At 37.7% G+C, this 13788-nt stretch overlaps 1 long non-coding RNA gene across 1 annotated transcript; it reads right to left on the bottom strand.

Annotated features, from left to right (window-relative positions):
* Nucleotides 1–584: 584 nt before the first annotated feature.
* On the bottom strand, nucleotides 585–11133 carry LOC147370955 (uncharacterized). Its single transcript, XR_015166041.1, has 2 exons — nucleotides 11055–11133; nucleotides 585–922 (listed from the first exon to the last, which is right to left on the bottom strand). It is a non-coding gene; the product is annotated as an uncharacterized LOC147370955 (long non-coding RNA).
* Nucleotides 11134–13788: the final 2655 nt, after the last annotated feature.

Consider the following 13788-nt stretch of genomic DNA (forward strand, 5'->3'; position numbering starts at 1 on the left):
GCTTGCATCCTGTGCAAAATTTCCCTGTAAAATGACTCTTTTTTCCCCCCCATTTACAGATACACTGTGTCTGAGCTTGCAAGAGGATGTGGTAGGCTGACACTTATCTTCTGTGTCCTTCATCATAAATCACTACTGTAAAAATGTTAATCACAACTCTTATTTTCTTAACAAGATTTGCCTGGATCATCCTCTGCTCCAGTTTTCAGTATGTGGTTGGTGGGTGATCTGCATCACTGTTATGTGGGGCACCTTTGAAAAATGCAGCTTTAGGGGCTTCTCCCAGATGATGCGAATCAGAATCCAAGTCCTGAGAACAACATTTAAACAAGCTTCCTGAGTAATTCTAAAGTACCTTAAATCTGAAACAGAGTGCTTAGATTAAGTTCTATAAATTAGGATTTATGTCTGTGTTGTTCCCTACACTATATTTAGCACATAACACAATACATGGAAAGCGATCGTTTCATTAAGTAAAATATCCAATGAAATCCCAAATATTGACTTCATTTTGCTTTTGAGGATCCTTCCAAATAATGGAAAAATACACTATGTCCTTTAAAGCAACAGATAGATAATCATGTTTTATAGATGTATTTTACTTTTTCAAAAGGACTGCCTTGAGTAGCTTATCTTTTGCCAATTTTGGCAAATATTTTTCAGTTTACATCACTGGGTGACTTTACAGCTGTTGGCTTTGCTGTCACAATGTTACAAATGGATAGGACATTAGTGTGCGGGGTCTTCTTTGTTACTAGGAAACCAAAGACACAGATCCCCAAAATGAGAGATGTTTGCTGCACATCCTACAGAGCTAGGCTCTGGTGACGCTCATGAAGGGATATGTACTGGAGAATTAAAAGCTGAGACTTTCACATCGGTACTTCAGAGAATTCAACAGCTCATTCAGGTCTGTGTTTTCCTGGAAAAAAAAGCCGAAGGAGAGATGCTTATTCTAAGGAAGAAATGTTTTTGTCATGATTTTAACCACAATTGACTGACTTTCTCTAAGAAGAGGAACAAACTTAATTACAGATTTGTGGTCTACACAACTTATTTATAGTTTGTCTTTCAGGTCTAAAAATGTAAAATACATTTTATAGAAGTCACTGGTGAAATATCAAAGACAAGGCTGAATAAGCATAGAGGCTGGAGGACATCACTAACTAGGTATTAATTTAGAACTATTTTGAGCTAATATTCTAAAAAATTGTTAACTGAGGACTTACTTGTGCTAGGTTCTGTTCTATGTAATTTATGAGTATTAATTCATTAAACCCTTGCAACATAGCTATGGTGAATGCTCTGTTTTCATAGGAGGCATATAGGCAGTGAGAGGTTGAGTCCCGTGCTCAGCACATGGACACAGCCATGTGACCCTGCAGGGATGCCCCAGGTAGTCTGAGTTCAGAGGGCAGAGGTCTGAGTTCTGCTGCTCCAACAAAAAGCAGAAAAGGCAGTGCCACTGCCTAATCCCTTGGGAACCAAAACCAAATCCTGCAGCTCTTTGCCTTATCCTCCGAAATGATCTGTTACCCCCAGCATGCTTTTTTTTTTTTCTTTTGGAAAGGAGACAGAAGCCTTCCACCAAATCCCCCAAGGGTCTTTCTGCAGAATTCCTTTCATTCTACCTGCGACATGTGGAGGCAGCTTCTGGTTAAGTATAGCTTTCCTCGTTTCCTAAAATTTCCTGTGATGCTTCCAGGAGTTTTACAGAGTAGTCCTCTATGCTAAACTAGAAAACTACCCAGGTCCTCAGTAAAAAGGCATTTAAACCCAATAGCCCTCAGAGTGAAGCCAAACTTGAGACATTTTGATGCCAAACCTTATTTCTGACAAGAAATAGTGAATTGGGAGACTTTCCTGGTGGTGCAGTGGCTAAGACTCCATGCTCCCAATGCAGGGGACCCTGGTTCTATCTCTAGTCAGGGAACTAAATCCCAAATGCCCCAACTAAAAGATCTGTGTGCTGCAACCAAGACCTGGCACAGCCGAATAAATAAGAGTACATTTTTTAAAAAAAATAAATACTAAATTCAGCTCCTGTTTTCCTTTCCCCTCCTGCCACTTGAAACGACAGGAGAATTTTGGGTTGATGTGGCTGCAGAGCATTAACATGATAGTATTATTTTTCCTAATTATTAGCCTACTCTTTTAAGGGTTCACTAAAAATGAACTAGGATCCCTAAGAGTTGACATCCTTAGAAAATATGGCAAGGAGAATATGGACAAGCAGAGAAGTCTTCCACTGTCCCTCTTGCACACAAGTCGGAGGTTTTGAGGTGTAGTGATTTCACAATATGCAAGTGACAGACATTATACTCTCAGTCTGATAGGTTTGAAAGAACTCTGTTGGCTCTAGTTTCAAACATGATTTTCAGCATTAATGTATATGTTGCTGACATTTCCCATCCTCCCTGAGATGTAGCTAAAAAAAATTCTGTTTTACTAACAGGAATGTTTGGTTTTCTGGGACAACAGTTACACACACACTAGAGAGCCTTATTGAAATACTAACTGCACACTGTAAGTTTCAATCTGGTGAGAATTGCTGTACTTTAGCATCTGCATACAATTTATTTAATACATCTTTAGTTGTATACACTGAATTCATAAAAGAAGTCATAAAACCATTGTTTAAAATGATTACTTTAAAACATCAGGTACTTCTCAACTGAACTGGTCCAGAAGCATGAAGGAGCAGTATTTGGTATGTTAAGGTCAAAACTGTATCACTTATAATATTTAATAATGTTTGCATTCCATATAATGTGAAAGTCTGAAAAGGAGTGCCTAAAATATAAATGCATTAAGTGATCTATGACATTAAACTATTATAATGTGATATATTATGAATTGTTATTTCGCAACTGACAACTGTTTTTTTCCTTTTTTTTTGCTGCGAGAAATACAACCTGTAAGCTAGAGCTCCTAAATCTTGCCAGCATATGGTTGAGAGTAGCACTCATATGCTTTAATAATGAACTCATGCGGTTTTATGTGAGCAGACTGAAGCAAGTCTGATTTCCACATTTGTGTGTATGCATGTGTACATGTATATGTATGTCAGAAGTTCTGCAAAAGTAATTTTAATAACCAACATATCTTAATATTTTGGTAATTACCAATATGTTAAATTATGGTATATGGCATATTTGAACTATGTAAAAATACAAATTAACCCTTGAACAACATGGGGGCTTTGATCCATGTATAATTTATAACTGTCCTCTGTGGTTCATTCCACATCCACAAATTGAATCGAGGGACCCTGTAATACTATGATATTTACTGTTGAAAAGTATCCTCCTGTAAGTGGACATTTACAGTTCAACCCTGCATTGTTCAAGGGTCAACTGTATACAAATCATGGAATTTAGCTTAAACATTTCCCCTGAACACATTTGAATACCATAGTCTAGGTTATTCTATTTTATAACTAACCACATGTTGCCCATGATAACATCTGGAGAATCTTTAATATCTTTTTCTGTATCAGGTTAAGTTGTTACCTAAAATTTTATACTCTAGGAAAGAAATAATTTTCATTCAACTCTTTGTGTTGAATAACTTGAAATATATTTGTATATGCAGTTCCTACTTTATTCTAGCTGGAGAAAAAGGAAAGTACTTACCACATTAACTAGGAATCTTATATTTTGTAGAATGAAGATACTTCAAGGATCTATAATGGGAACTTGGTACTCAATAGACAAATGCCATTCAGGAAAACACCATTGAATATCCACTATGTTTGTGGTCCTCCATTTTGGCTGACCATTGGATTACCCAGGAAAGTTTTAAAAAAAATAGTGATGACCTGATACTTGGATTTTCTTCCAGAGATTCTGATTTAACTGGTTTAGGATGAATTTCAGGGGTTGGTATTTTCAAAAAGGTGCTTGGGGATTCTAACATGAATTCAGTTCTATCTGGCAGGGATTATTTGGGGTAACAGAGGAACAAAGATTATTGATGTCTCCAATGGGAAAGGAAAATAAAGAATAATTTAGCATATTGTGTTATGCTAAAAAGATGATAAATATTGAATATGCTGCTGCTGCTAAGTCGCTTCAGTCGTGTCTGACTCTGTGCAGCCCCATAGACGGCAGCCCACCAGGCTCCACCGTCCCTGGGATTATCCATGCAAGAACACTGGAGTAGGTTGCCATTTCCTTCTCCAGTGCATGAAAGTGAAAAGTGAAAAGTGAAATTGAAGTCACTCAGTTGTGTCCGACTCTTTGTGACCCCATGGACTGCAGCCCACTAGGCTCCTCCGCCCATGGAATTTCCAGGCAAGAGTACTGGAGTGGGTTTCCATTGCCTTCTCCGAATATTGAATATATATGAATTAAATTTGATGTTGAGTTCATCAAATTACTGTTGATAGACTCACAGTAATTATAAACTTGGTAAAGTATGGAAAGGCTTTCAGTGGATGTGATTATTATTGAGCAGGAACTAGGTTTCTCTCAGCAGGGAAGAAATGATGTGAATCAAAGTACAAAACCATGAGATGTAGGGAGTCATCCTGTACTTCTGACAGTGGACAAAAATTACTTAAGCACTCATCTGACCTCCATTTTCCTGATCTTTGGCACAACTTCGCAGAATGGATTCTTTTTGTGATACCCTGTGTGTACTGGAGGGCCTGGGTCTCAGCAGTAAATTCCATATGCTGAGAAAGAGCATTAACTCTTTCAGATAATAATGCCTGGTAGACATAATTTCATAAATGGAATTTATATAGCTTGAAAAGTTAATGCATCTTCCCAAGTGAGGATCTTAGTCACTTCTCAAGAGCAGGACAAGGACCATTACTGTGTCAGAGTAAAACATAAAGCAAAGAGCTCTTTACCCCCATGAGGTCTAATAAAGCAAATCACCTACATGGAAAGACATTATTTTTGCCTGAAAGATAGGAGCACATGGTGAGTCACATATCAATAAAAACATAACCATAAGCTATTTAGTGATTCATCCATTACTTAGTTCTAAAATAAGCTTTGAGCAGAAGAGCATTTTACTTAACTCCTCAGATTCTGCTCTAAGATTCACCCATAAAAATTCTAGGGTCAAATCATGCCTTTGACTGCTAGGATAAAATTCCCATTGATGTGAACCCCCAGGAAATCTGTGGTTGGCAGAAGAAAGGTAACAATACCTATCTCTCTGCTTCCACTTGAGAAAGTTTTTTTGACTTTCTTTTCTCTGTACCTCAATTAAGTTGGATGTTTTCATTTTTTTTTTTTTGAAGTTTGCTAAATGTGGTGAACTTTATTTTCCAGAAATGGCCAAAGCAATATTCCCAGGGCCAGCATTTTGCCCTTTACTGCTCTCCCGTCAAGAAGAAGAGTCTACTTCCCTTCCCTTTGAAACTTGGCAGACCTTTGGGACTGCCTGGATGAAAAGAATGTGGTACAAATGACATATCATGTCTAATTCTCTTCTCTTTTGAACCTGGATGGATGATCAGGCTTGATGATTGAGCTGGAAGTAGGGAATAAATGATGTGAATCAAAGTACAAAACCATGAGATTTAGGGAGTCATCCTGTACTTCTGACAGTAGACAAAAAATGCTTAGGCACTTTGGAGGTCATCTGACCCATTTTCATGATTGAAAATGACTGAAAATGGGTCAGATGACTGCCCTTCATGACTGCCCCAATTAATAAAATGCAGAGGAAGTGATGCTTCTGAGGCTTAGTCACAAAAAGTGACACATCTTTTATCTGGCTCTTTTCCATCTCTCTCTCTTTTGGAATGCTCACCCTAAAACTCCATGTTGTCAGAAGCGCAGGCACATGGAGGCCATGTGTAGGTGCTCTGGTTGACAATCCCAGATGAGGTCCCATCAACAGCCAGCACTGACTGACAGACATGGGATTGAACATATATTTAGATGATTCCAGACCCAGGCGTGGAGCCACACAGCTGAGGATGAGTAGATCAGAGTCAAGATGCCATCACTGAGCCCTGCCTAAACTGCACATTTGGAAACAAAATTGATCATTCTAAGTCACTAAGTGTTGGTATTTGTACATAGCAATAGATAATGCAACACTGAACAGCAATAAGGAATAAGTGATGTTTTAAAATTTCAAGATGATTTTCAAGATTTAATCAATTCTACTTTCAATACATTCAAAAGACTTATTAATCTTCTAAGTCGATTACAAAGAAAGTAGAAAGAAGATTCAAGAAGTGCTGGAGAATGAAGAAAGAGGAGTTTGTTTCAGAATTGCATCCCACTTCCAAGCCCCCATCTTCCTCCATCACCTGTGTTGTTACTCAGTTTATTTAGGGAAAACTCAGAAATTTAAACAAGGTTACCCAAACCTCTACCTGACTGTTTTGCCTCAGGCATCCTGTTTATTAATGCATAGTAAGTATATCAATCTCAAGAAGTGGTGCAGATTGTCTTCCCAGGATCCTTTCTTTCTCCTCATTATGGGCAGATAGACAGCCTGCACCTGGCGCGGTTTCAGTGCCCTTCCCCCAGCACGCAGCAGGCCTTCCATGGTGGCAGTTTCGTCCAGCCTGCTGGACTGCTTCACCCACACCCCTAGCCTTTTTTGCCACATCCTCTTGTGGCCAATCTTGAGCTACCACTTTCTTAGTTCTTTTTCTATGGTTCCTAGGGCTGATAAGCAATAACAGAGCTACTCTAAATTACTCTGTACTAATTTCAAATTACTCCTTGGGAGAAAAATTATGACTAACCTAGACAGCATATTAAAAAGCAGAGACATTACTTTGCCAACAGAGGTCCATGTAGTCAACACCATGGTTTTTCCAGTAGTTATGTGTGAATGTGAGAGTTGGACTATAAAGAAAGCTGAGTGCCGAAGAAAAAATGCTTTTGAAACGTGGTGTTGGAGAAGACTCTTGAGAGTCCCTTGGGCTGCAAGGAGGTCCAACCAGTCCATCCTAAAGGAAATCAGTCCTAAATGTTCTTTGAAAGGACTGATGTTGAAGCTGAAACTCCAATACTTTGGCCACCTGACATGAAGAACTGACTCATTGGAAAAAACCCTGATGCTGGGAAAGATTGAAGGCAGGAGGAGGAGGGGACGACAAAGGATGAAAGGGTTGGATGGCATCATTGACTCAATGAACATGACATGAGTTTCAGTAAAATCCGGGAGTTGGTAATGGACAGGGAGGCCTGGTATGCTGCAGTCCATGGGGTTGAAAAGAGTCAGACACGACTGAGCAACTGAACTGAACTTAACTGAACTGAATTTCAAATAAACATTCACTGTCATTCAACAAGGCTTTTAAAAATTCAGCCTTCTTAAATTGCTAACAGTTTGGAAGTTAGTTGTCCCAGAATTTTTCAAGATGCCCAACTAATTATATTCAAGGCTTCTAATGTATGACCTAAATCATTTTACATGAAGTTAGAGGTCATTGGGACTCACTTGCCTTCTCCTGTGATTTGATACCTTTACATCTCAATAGCTTTGCCCCAAGTGTCCAGTCTGCAGATAGGCATGAGCCAAACTAAGAAGGAAAAGCTAAAGACCAAAGTTGGCATCAGGAACTTCGTAACAGAATAGGGGCAGCAGATAGCAAATGAAGTGCAAATAACAGAGACTTGAACAAATGAAGGTGACACCGAGAAAAAAATTCAGGAAGCAAGTACACTTAGATTTTTAAAACATGTGTATTTAAAGACTCAGGTGGACCCAGTGGAAGGACAGGTCGGGTAACTTTCAAATAAATGGGCCTTAGTTTTAAACACAGTGGAACTGGTGTCATGCCTTGTAGGCAGAGAAAGACTGGCTTCATATTGTCTTATGGGTTGTTAGGGGTCATGATTCACCTGAGAAGTTTGCAGATGACCGGAGCAGATGCCTGAGAAGAAGAAGAAACCTAGAAATGTTAGATGGGCAAATAAAGAAACGATTAGAAGGAAGGCAGACATATAGCCTCTCTATTGAGAAAGTTTTAACAATTGAAGCATCTAGGGGAAAGTATAAGCAAGGACCAGGGAAAGAAGTTGCTTGGTTTAAAAAAAATCCAAGGGTTATCCAATTCTGTGTAGAATGTGGCATTTGAGCCAACAATCAAAGTTGTACTGCCTAAAGAAAATATACAGAAAAGTATGCTAAAATGTCCTGTGTCTCTACCACAGGTGGAAAGGACTTACAATAAAAAGACCACCAGCAAAAATGTGGAGGGCTATTTTTTAAATAAATGTTTTATTTTATTTGTGTATTTATTTTTTGCCACACCATGCAGTATGTGGGATCTTAGTTGCTGACCAGGGATTGAAGCCATGCCCACTGCCTTCATTGGAAAGTCAAGTCTTAACCGCTGGGCCACCAGGGAAGTCTCTGCAGGACTACTTTTAGCTTCCATGTGTCTCAGTCTTCCCAACTGTAACTTGTGGGTCATAGTGAATCTCTCTTTTTAGAAGAATTTGAAGGATTAAATGAATGTATGTATGTACAGAGTTTGGAACAGGGCCTGGCATATCATAAGTATTAAATAAATGTTCCTGTTATAGTTAATTTTACTGTAAAATTCAAATAGTATAAAATCTTGATTCCAGAGTATCCAGTTTCTTTGAGTCTCTTAGAAGTTGCTAAGTGAATTCAGCAAGTGATGCTTCAACTTGAATAGGATGGAGAAAGTCCATATTTTGGAAGAATCTGCTTTTGTTTTCCTCTCCAGGGTCACTGCTGGCCTCTTCCCAGCCGCTCACTCAGTGTCCCCAGGGAAGATGAGCGGTGTGTTGATGAAGTCAGGAAAAACTGCTTACCTCCTCCTTACGGTATGCCTTCTCCCTCTTTCACTTTTGGATGCAGCTTACCTGCGGGAAGTATTAATTCTCTACTCCTCTGTGTTACAAACCTGCAAGATCAGGCCTGTGACTGCCCAGAGCTGCACTGTTACTGACTCAGGACATTTGTGCAATTTAAAGGTGACGTAGAGGAGGCCTGGGGTGGCCATACATATAAGACAAGTCATACTTTCCAATCAGAAATTTATTATAAGAAAGCCTATATTTTAGTATCCATCTCTCTGATCTCTGTACCTTTCTCTCAATAGTTTTGAACCCAGGAGTGGAAGGCAACTGTGCTGTTCTGTGACTTCCTAATTCTTGAGAGCTAAAATTCATTCAAGGCATGAACATGTTTAACTTCAAAGCAATTTAGCACTTGATAAAAGATACACTATGACATTTAGTTATTTATTTCTGTCCTGTCTTGATCCTTTTGGATATTCGAATTTTTATTTTCCCTTTATGCTGTAGAGCTGATCGAGCCATTAGCAACTTCAATGAAATATTCCATTTTTACAAAAGGATGTTTTCCTAACATGGGCTCTATCAATGCCCTGTCCTTCGTAGCCACCCAAAGTGGAAGCCAATTTCTATAGTGGTAATTAATGACAACAGTTCCATTCCTTGCACATTCAGCTCTGTGTCTCAATGAATATCCCCAACATATGGCAGCCTGACGAATCACTTGTATGTATTAGTAAAGTACACCTGTCCAGATCAGGTTATAGCTGATTCACTTCAGGGCTGTTATAAGCCCTCCACAGTAGCATCCTTCCCAGCCCAAGCACAGATTCTAGCCACCGTATGGTCAGAGTCCGATCCAATTAAGTCCAAAAACAGATGGACAAGTTATTAGTTTGTTTTCCTTATTTATGTTTTATATGATTGTATGTCTTCTGATTTCTGAGTCTTTCAACCTTGGGTTACTTATTATTATATTCTAACATATTTCCTATGTTTAAATACACATCAGATTGGTCTTTGACTTGTTGGAGTTGATATCACTTCATGACTAGGAGTATGGAATTTTACGGTATTAGTACAATCTGGATTAAGGACTCTGACTTGCCTTTGTGCAATTTGCTTAATCAGTCTTAAACCCTGATTTCCTTATCTAGAAAATGGAGACCATAGGAGTATCTTTCTCATAGAGATATACTGTAGGCATTAAAAGAGAAAATGAGCTGATTTATGTAAACTGTTTGGCAAAAATGTGCAACCCAAACATATGAACAATAGTAAGCATCCAATAAAGTGCTATTATCTGGTGGGTTTATTTCAAGAAGAGAGTTTTTTCCTTTAATCTTTGTCCAATAATCTTTATTATTTCTTCCTTTCTGTGTTGCTGTCTAACCCTCCAGAGGCCTTAAATGACAATTATCTGTTTTCTTCAAGGGAATAAATTTACTCTATCAGCCTCAATTGTAATTAATTAACAGTCATGCCAACTGTATGATAATGAACAATTTATCTTACATAATTCTTTCAATAAATATTTTTGAGTTCCTGGTGGTTAACTTCACTCTGGAAGACTCCTTTTCTTAAATTGTATCATTTACTTTAAAATATCTTACCATTTCAGACTGACCTTCCCCTGTTACTCTGAATTAATTATGTGTGTCTATATAAGAGAAAAATAAACTGGTCTCATTTGATCTTTAATGAACCACAGCATGGAACACTTCAGTGCCAATTTATCCATCCAGTAATTAATATTTCCATAAAAACATCACCCCTTTCCATCTTCCATGCTTTACTAAGAACTAGAGCTGCCAGGTAAAATGCAAATGCCCAATTAAATATGAATTTCAGACAAAAATGAATATATGTCCCAGCTGGTGCAGACGGTATATACTTCTACAGCATTATTCATTATTTAACTGAAATTCAAATTTAACTGACGTTACTAAACTGGTATTCTTGCTAAGGATGTAAGCAGAAAGGAAATTTAAAAGCTGAAATAATGGTAGTACACTTAAGTATGATTGCTAAACTTGGAGATTGCTAGGCCATGTCATTCTTGTGTGTGTGTGTGTATATATATATATATAACTATTTATAGATAATATATTCATACATTATCTCTCTATATATCTATAAATGGTGCATGCTCAGTTGCTTTAGTCGTGTCTGACTCTTGTGACCCCATGGACTGTGGCCCACCAGGCTCCTTTGTCCATGCGATTTCCTGGGCAAATATTGGAGTGGCTTGCCATTTCCTTCTCCATGGGATCTTCCCGACTCAGGGATTGCACTTACTTGCGTCTCCTGGATTGGCAGGCGGATTTCTTACCACTGAGGCACCAGGGAAGCCCCATATACATGAAGATATATATCTCTGTAAATATATAAAGATATATAATACATAAATATACATTTAACTTGATCAGCCAGGTATTTGTCATAACCGAAGAAAAGGCTGCCTGTGTTCCTTCACTTTGTGGTTTGAGGAAACATAGCTGAATCTACAAATTCAGGATGAGAATGTTGTTGCCTGTCCTGCTAGTCAGGCCTAATTGATGTATTATCAAAGGCCCAATTCAAGCCTGCTGTCTTTCCAGGGGCCCTAAGCCCCACCTTGCTTTCCTGCCTTCCTGGATCCTGTCTGCTTAACAATTCTTCTATTGATTTCTCAGGCTTCACCTGGAATTTCACCTGGGTAAAGCTGGCAGGATCAGATGAACATTTCAAACACAGAAAGAGCTCATATCTAGACGGGTGAGTAAAGGCTATGAGATCGGTTCTTAACCGTGACTTTTGCCTGTAATTTAGCTGTCAGCCTCATTTCTGTGAGCTCAGACTTAAGGACCATGTAACACAAACCTCAAGTTCAGAAGAAATTAATTTGGCTCTGTGCCTGTTCCCGTAGATGGGAAAGTGGAACTCCCTTTCTCTTTTCCGCGGTACACAGTTTTGACTTTCATTCTATAAATCTCCAGTCGTCTTTACTGTCTTTAAGGTGCCTTTGCTTGGCTTCTAGTCCTGCCTTGTACACCAGTGACAGAGCCGAGGTAACTGAGCCATGGAAACTGCATACTAAGTTGGGCAAAAGGAAAGGTAAGAGAGCATCTGCTGGCTTCCGATTGTATTCGCAATTGAGAAAATTGACAGGGCCTGAGTGATGGGTCAGCCATTGCCCTTCTTCAGACAATAAATTAAGAGCATGTTTCCTCTTAAAGTCTTTGATTTGGAAAAAGAGGCCTAAAGACATTTTCTATTAAGGTAACTCCCCTGGAAATGTCTGCATTGTCTCCTAGGGAGGGGAGGTCAATTACTACCCAGTGGTATTAATACATTTCTATAGGAAAAAAGGTTATTATTAGCCCTACCTATAAGGCATAACTTTTAATGATTGAAAAAATAAATTTGAAGGATTAGACGACTAGATATGCTTCTACAGAATGACATTCACAGTTAAAGTTACATGAACTATAGAGGGGGAAGTGATTAAGAATATTAATAATACACATACATGCACAAGTATATCAAGCTTGCTATTTGCGTTAAGGCAGTATTATTATAAAGAATAATTATAAAAAACAAAATTGAGGATCATAAAAAGCAAAGATTAATGTATATATAAATCAGATACTGTCTCATAAAAAGTAAAGGATGAATATTACAGTATACTTAAAATATGCTTCATATTGTATAAATAATTTAATGCAGACTGAACCCTAGAATAATTTATGCCCTGATCCATATGAAAGACACATTAAATAATTCAAACATACATGAGGCACTTTGCACAAATGTATGTGTGTATGTTGAATAGTACATTTTACTCCAAGGTAGGGGCTGGCAAATTATATCTCATAGGTGGGATATCTGTTTTTGTAAATAAATTTTTATTAGAACAGAGATACATTCATTTGTTTCTGTGTTATCTGTGAATCCTTTCACACTACACAATAGACATGAGTAGTTTCAATAGAGATAATATGACCCATAAACATTTTGGTAGAATAGAAATTTATTTATCTGGTCATAAAAAACACTAAGACATGTTTATTGTATCTCTAACTATAAAAAACATTAAAAAATCATATTTTTAAAACAATTTCAATACACGAAAATCAGTTTAGCTCGTCAGTGTTGACAGAGAAATAGAAAAGAATGCCAGGTACTGAGTGAAGAGTTTAACGTGTGTGGAGACACATAGGAAAACACAATTTCTGGTATGTCCACTCCAATTTTCTTCTTCTTTTTATAATTTTACACATATTTTCCTCCTCTCATTTTTATTATTCTTTTTCTAGCTTCTCCTTACTTATTTCTGTTCTATCTTTCCCCACATTTTCTACATATATTTAAGTAGAAGATTCATGTAATAGATAAGGAATTTTTTATGTAGAAGACTTAAAACTTTTCACCTCTGCTGAACTAAAAAGATAAGCTGAGTAAGATGAATTGGCCTCTTGATAGTTTTCCCTGACTTTTGTTTGATGTTATATAACAGCAAAGCAGGAAAAAGTCCATTCTGGTTCATTATACTTGTAATAAGCTTTGGCTGTAACTCTGGTAATTTTTAAGATGCTAGAGATTAAATGACAAATAAGGTAGGTTGAGATCTCTTGTACTCTCTTGTATATCTTGTACTTTCCTCGAGGTGGTTAGAATTAATTTGTACTTTGTATGTGTAAGTGTGTGTATTTGGATCTTTCTCTGGACTGTCATCTCCATGAAGACAGGATGATATTCACTCTGCTCACATTTTATTCTCAGTGCCTATCCTATCCTAGATCCTCCATGAATATTTACCTACTTGGATGAATAACAGAGAGTCATCATATAATAATTGAAATGACAAGCTCATTTAAGTCTTAGCTAAGTAATTCTAGCAGTAGTTTAAAGTTTAGATTTACGAAGGATCATACCAGAGACTGTGAGTTAGAGCTTATCATTTTCCATGACAGAAGATTGAGAAAATTATTTCATTAAAACATTAACTGAACATGATTTATAGGCCAGATGTTATTTTTAGTATTGGACA

The sequence above is a fragment of the Bos grunniens genome, chromosome 6 (assembly GCF_055505025.1).
Source record: "Bos grunniens cultivar Pamir isolate PY7600 chromosome 6, Bosgru_T2T1.0, whole genome shotgun sequence".
NCBI lineage: Eukaryota > Metazoa > Chordata > Mammalia > Artiodactyla > Bovidae > Bos > Bos grunniens.